Source organism: Meles meles, chromosome 5 (assembly GCF_922984935.1).
Source record: "Meles meles chromosome 5, mMelMel3.1 paternal haplotype, whole genome shotgun sequence".
Taxonomy (NCBI): domain Eukaryota; kingdom Metazoa; phylum Chordata; class Mammalia; order Carnivora; family Mustelidae; genus Meles; species Meles meles.
In genome coordinates this window covers 153938904-153944903 of record NC_060070.1, presented here as the reverse complement: position 1 = coordinate 153944903, position 6000 = coordinate 153938904, and the positions used below count along the sequence as shown (strand labels likewise).

Sequence of the window (6000 nt, the reverse complement as noted above, 5' to 3'; positions counted from 1 at the left end):
CAGCTTAATCCACTGAGCCACCCAGGTGCCCCTGCTCTTTTCTGCTCTTTTCTTTTTAACTACTTCGGTTCTCCTCATTTTTCTCACTAGACCCCCCCAAAAAAGATTTGAATAGTAAAAGAACTTGAAAATAGCAAGATGGATGATTTCTTATGACAGAAATTTTGAGAAGCTGAGGAATTGAGAGACTGTTATCTCAAAATGAAATACTTTGTTTCTTTTACTGTTAGAAGAAATTTCAGAGCTTATTTGTAAATGGACCAATACTTCTCAAAATCAAAAAGGCAATTTCTGCAACAAAACTCATTCCTTTACTCAGGCAAAGCCATTTTGACAGGTCAAAATTTAAAGCAGAGTACCCATTTTCTGTGCAGAATGGAGTGCCTTCTATCCTTGAGAATTCGTCTGTGTCTTTATTTTCTTTTAATTTGCCTTGGATAATGAAGGCATGCACATGGCACAAAATTCAAAAGATACAAAGGGTCCATCAACTTTTCACCCCAACGCAGAAATGTGGAAATGCCGCCAGATTCCTGGGAGTCTGATCACTTCTCGGCAGGATTTTAAACTTGTGGACCTGGCAAGCCCCTCCCTCCACCTTGCTCTTTGCACCGCTCTCCCCTGCCTACCCATCCGTCCCTTCCAGAACAGCAAGATGGCAAAGGAAACGAGAAGCTGACGAGGGGCTGTAGGGCTCCCGACTCTGTCCCCTTCTGCACACTGCCGCGAAATGCTCATCTGTCTGGGGTAAGATGAGCGATAGAGGAGTAGGCTTCTTACCTTGACTGCACTAGAGATGGTTCCAATTTTGTTCTGAAGGTTTTCTCATCTTGCGTTCACAGTTTTTGTGCCGTCAGGAACTGGGCCTTGGCTAACGACAGGTCTGGCCTTCATCTTCTCCGGAATGTGGATTCCCCCCAGCAACAGTGGTTTCCGTTATTCCGTGGGCCCTCCCAGCGCCCATGACAGCTTGTGTGGCCCCCGTGACTCAGCCTGCATCGCACACACACCCCTCAGGCTGTCTTCCTGCGGACGTTTGGCTTTGGGCTGAGGGAAGATGCTGGAAGATGAAGGAGACAAGGACGAGATGCGGAACAGGGCAGGACTGGCTCTGGTCATATTTCACCTACTATTTTGAGTGACGTCAGAGAGATGGAGGGAAGGGAAGAGGCAAAAGAAGGTGTTTCCTAGACACTGAAGTTAGGTCACAGACATTGCTGACTCGGGGTTTGTGACGGAAACTGCTAATACTCACATTCACCTTCCTCCTTCTTTGCATAGGAACCCCGGTGTTCATACTGGTTAGCACTGTGTGCTCAGAAAGACTTGCCCTTGCTGACGTCCTTCCACAGGGGCCAAAGACATTTCAGGGAAAGTGGCTGTAAGTAATTACTTTCTGAATAGGATTTTCAAGACAGTGTGATGATTTGTCTCCCTTTACTGGGACGATGTTGACAAGGGAGCAGGAGACTGGCTGAGGACAAAGCAGAAGCTGACACCCTGTGACCTCCCCTAGCCCCTCTTCCTGGGTGGGACAAGAGCACATTCCTCTAGGATCTCCCAGCCTTCTCAAATGTAATACCTTGCTAGAGGCAAAAACAACCTTCACGTGACAATGGCAAGGCCTCCGGTATCTTTCAGGTCCTCTTTAGCATATGAAAGTTCTTTCAAACCGCCCCTTTTCCTTACCTCCCCCAAACTCCCTGGTATATAATCAGCCACCCCCCACAACCCCCAGGCAGCAGCTCTTTCTGCCCACAGGCCCGGTCCCCATGCCTTAATAAACCACCATTTTGCACCAAAGATGCCTCAATAGTTCCTTCTTGGTCATGGGCTCCAGACTCCATCCCATTGAACTTCACATGTATTCCAAAACCGCATCAATGTGGTATGATGTTGGGGTCTGACAACAATAGTCAAGAAGGATTTCTTAAGATATTTTCAGTACAAGAAAGATGGTTTTATTAGAGCGTGGGTGATGGGGTCGATCCTGCTCAGTTTAGTGCCCTGGGGATGAAGGGTCCAAGGAGGAAGGGGTCAAGAGTGTCAAATGTCCCCAAACCATTAAGATAAAGACTGCAAAGTGCCCTCTGGATTTAGCTAAGACTAGTAGAAATTACTGTACCCTTAGGGTAGCTGGATTGAGTAAAGCGAGTAGGTAGGAAGGGGCACCTGGATGAGCATCTGACTCTTGGTTTTGGCTCAGGTCATGGTTTCAGGGTCAGGGGATCAAGTCCCACCTCAGGCTTCATGCTCCACACAGAATCTGCTTGAGATTCTCTCTCCCTGGCCCTCTGCCCCTCCTCCTGCTTGTGCACACTCTCTCTCTATAAAATAAATAAATAAATCTTTAAAATGAAGTAAAATATTTTATTAATATAATACTTGTATTTTCAATCAAAAGCACAATGAGATACCACCTCACACCCATCAGAACAGCTAAAATTAACAAGTCAGGGAATGACAGATGCTGGCGAGGATGCGGAGAAAGGGGAACCCTCCTACACTGTTGGTGGGAATGCAAGCTGGTGCAGCCACTCTGGAAAACAGCATGGAGGTTCCTCAAAAAGTTGAAAATAGAGCTACCCTATGACCCAGCAATCGCACTACTGGGTATTTACCGCGAAGATACAAATGTAGGGATCCGAAGGGGCACGAGCACCCGAATGTTCATAGCAGCAACGTCCACAATAGCCAAACTATGGAAAGAACCTAGATGTCCATCAACAGATGAATGGATAAAGAAGATGTGGTACACACACACACACACACACACACACACACATATGCGCGCACATACATAGTAGAGTATTACTAAGCCATCAAAAATTGAAATCCTGCCATTTGCAATGATGTGGATGGAACTAGAGTGTTTTATGCTAAGAGAAATAAGTCAGTCAGAGAAAGACAACTACCACAGGATCTCACTCACACGGAATTTCAGAAGCAAAACAGAAGAGCATAAGGGAAGAAAGGGGAAAATAATACAAGATGAAATCAGAGCAGGAGACAAACCATAAGAGACTCTTAATCATAGGAAACGAACAGGCTGCTGGAGGAGAGGTGGGTTGTGGGAATGGGGGATGGACATTAAGGAGGGTGCCAGATGCAATGAGCAATGGGTTTTATATAAGACTGATGAATCAATGACCTCTACCTCTGAAAGTAATAATACACTACATACTAGTTAATTAAATATAAAATTTTAAAATACGGGAAAAATTTTTTAAATAACTGTATTTTATTAGTTAGGTTTAGTTTTTTGTTGCATATGCAGACAAACCAAATAAGTGGCTTAAACAAGACACTGGCTTTAGTCCCACTCACATATACGAAGTCTGACGCAAGCCCTCCGCAGTGCATAAGGACCGGCTTATTTACCTTTCACTACACCATGCTAATTGGCTCCCGGTGTTCAAGACTGCTTCATGGTCCAGGGCAGCTGCCCAAGTTCCAACCATCCTGTGCACATTCCGGGCTGAAAGAAGAAGGAAGGACAGATGTTAATCCCAGTGTTAGAGCTGACAGTTAGTTTAGGCTCTAACAGGAGGCCTGGAGGCCAGCAAGGAGGAGGCCATGGCTGGCTGCGGGGCAGGTCAGAGGCAGGTCCGGGCAGCACCCGAGAGAAGCTGGATCCCACCAGACAGGCCCAAGATGGCGACGCCACAACAGGAAACCCTTCAGCAAGTGAGGAGGAAAAAGCGTCGAATCCCTGTTTCCAAGAAATCCTTGCCCTAGTTCACAACTGTTGGTAGAAGACAGAAGGTGAACCCCATAGGCAGGCGGCTCGCGGGCTTGCACACTCCCTTGCCCTGTCCCTCTCCACCCCTGTAGCCCACTCCATCTCTCTGTCTGTTTCTTGCTCTCACATCTTGAGATGGTACTTTCACTGCTTTTTAAAAAGAATTTATTTATTCACTTGCCAGAGAGACGGAGCACAAGCTGGCAGAGCGGGAGACAGAGGGAGAAGTAGACTCCCTGCTGAGCGAGATGCCGGAGGCAGGCCTCCATGCCAGCACCTGGGATCACCACCTGAGTGAAAGGCAGGTGCCCAGGTACTTTCACTTTAGTAAACTTACCTGGTTGTGTCTCTCATCCACTATGTTGTGTGTCTGTCCTTGAATTCTGTCTCCTGATGAGACCAAGAACCTTTGGTGACGTTGTTGGGCCAGGCTGGATGGAGGCCTTGGGACCTGCGCAATGGACCAGAAGCAGCCAGACATGGTTCCGCCGGCAGCGTTGGCTTCGTGAGCCTGCCTGAGAGTTGGCCACAAAGGGCAGTACCTTTGAGCTGAGTACATCGCTATCTGGAATAAAATTAAGGAAGGAGTGGAGATTGGCAATATAATAGTGAACAGTCCTTTCTATGCTGTATTAATTTTGAAAAGAACTTATTAAAACAAATATGTGTACCAGAGGTCCCAGGCTGGAGGCCAGGAGCTCGACCTTGTCTGCACAGATGATTTTACAATTTTTAGTTTTCAACACTTAAAAGTCAATAGGTTTCATATAAAACTCCAGATTTCTGGGAGGCCTGGGTGGCTCACTTGGTTAAGCTTCCAACTTGGTTTTGACTCAGGTTGTGACCTCAGGGTCCCAGCATCATTCCAGCATGGGTGGCTGCCCGCGGCACGGAGTTGGCTTGTCCTTCTCCCTCTGCCCCCGCCCCCAGCGCATGCTCTCCCAGCCTGTAAGGGTCTACTTAGCCAGAGTGAGCCATTTTGTTGTTTATGCAGCAGACTTGGATTTACCCTGCCCCCCGCCCAGGAACTTACTTAGAAACAAGTCTGGGAAAGCAGTAAAATATGACTGACCAGCCCCTGATATCAGAGCCCACATACCCGGACGTGTCAGGTCAGGGGGAGATAACAGAGCCCAGAATACAAGGATGAGTCAAGCCAGGTGGAGACATCCAGTCAGGAAAGCACCTCCCTAACCACCCAAGAATGTGGGCCCTGCCTTTTGGGCGCCAATTCTGACCAGAGTGATAGGCTAGTTCAAATAGCTACTATAGGGTGAAATGTAATTCAACACCTGTGTGTGGCCAGGCTCAACCACATGGCCTTTGCTCTATGAAAGTTAGTCTGTGAGGCTGGGAGGGGTCGCCTCTTTGCAAGAGACGGCCCTGGCCAGGCAGTTTGATTCTTGATGCTTGGCGTGAAATAAAGCTTTGCTGGACCTTCGCTTTATATCAGTCTTGCTCCTTTCACCATGGACCCAAAGCGGCCCTCTAAAATAAATAAATAAACCTTTAAGAAAAGAAAAACCCTCCAGATTTCTGCCTTCTCTTGACTGAAAATCTGGCAGTATGTGGGCCCAGATTCTCAATGGCAATCTGTAGCGAGAGAAGTAACTGCCTCTGGGGAGGCACATCCACCCTACAATTAGTCACTGTCCTGTCTTTCCCTATTTGCCCCCAGTCTAGATGGCTCATTGCAGTTCCCCCTCTTGTTTTTAACCAGCATTTATGTTTGCATGCTGGTCACATTACAAATAGATAAATAATAATGATTACTTTCAGTGTGATGAGAGGTACGACAAATTGAGATCAGAGAGAGAGTCTGGAGAGGAGTCTCTGTTTCCATGTAAGCATCTGATACCAGTTTCCTTATTTATTCATTTGTTTGTTTGTTTATTTGTTTTTTACGATTTTATTTATTTTTTTGACAGAGAGAGACACGGCGAGAGAGGGAACACAAGCAGAGGGAATGGGAGACGGAGAAGGAGGCTTCTCGCTGAGCAGGGGCCCCAATGAAGGGCTCAGGGCTCGACTTCAGGGCCCTGGGATCATGACCTGAGCAAAAAGGCAGACGCTTAATGACTGAGCCACCTAGGTTCCCTGTTTATTCTTTTTTAACAGGGGAAAGGGTGAACATAGTCCCCCACTCCCACAAATTATGTGGTCGAGTTTCCCACATTTGGGGAAATCTCAGGCGTTAGCAAGATGTTGAACTACATGGAAACCAAAGACACTTCCTAATTTAAACATATGGCCTGATG

The 6000-nt window shown here is 47.0% G+C and overlaps 1 long non-coding RNA gene across 1 annotated transcript; it reads right to left on the bottom strand.

Moving 5' to 3' along the window:
• Positions 1-3373: 3373 nt before the first annotated feature.
• LOC123941505 lies at positions 3374-4951 on the bottom strand. The gene is made up of 3 exons (XR_006818298.1): positions 4842-4951; positions 4080-4307; positions 3374-3478 (listed from the first exon to the last, which is right to left on the bottom strand). It is a non-coding gene; the product is annotated as an uncharacterized LOC123941505 (long non-coding RNA).
• Between the last annotated feature and the right edge of the window lie 1049 nt (positions 4952-6000).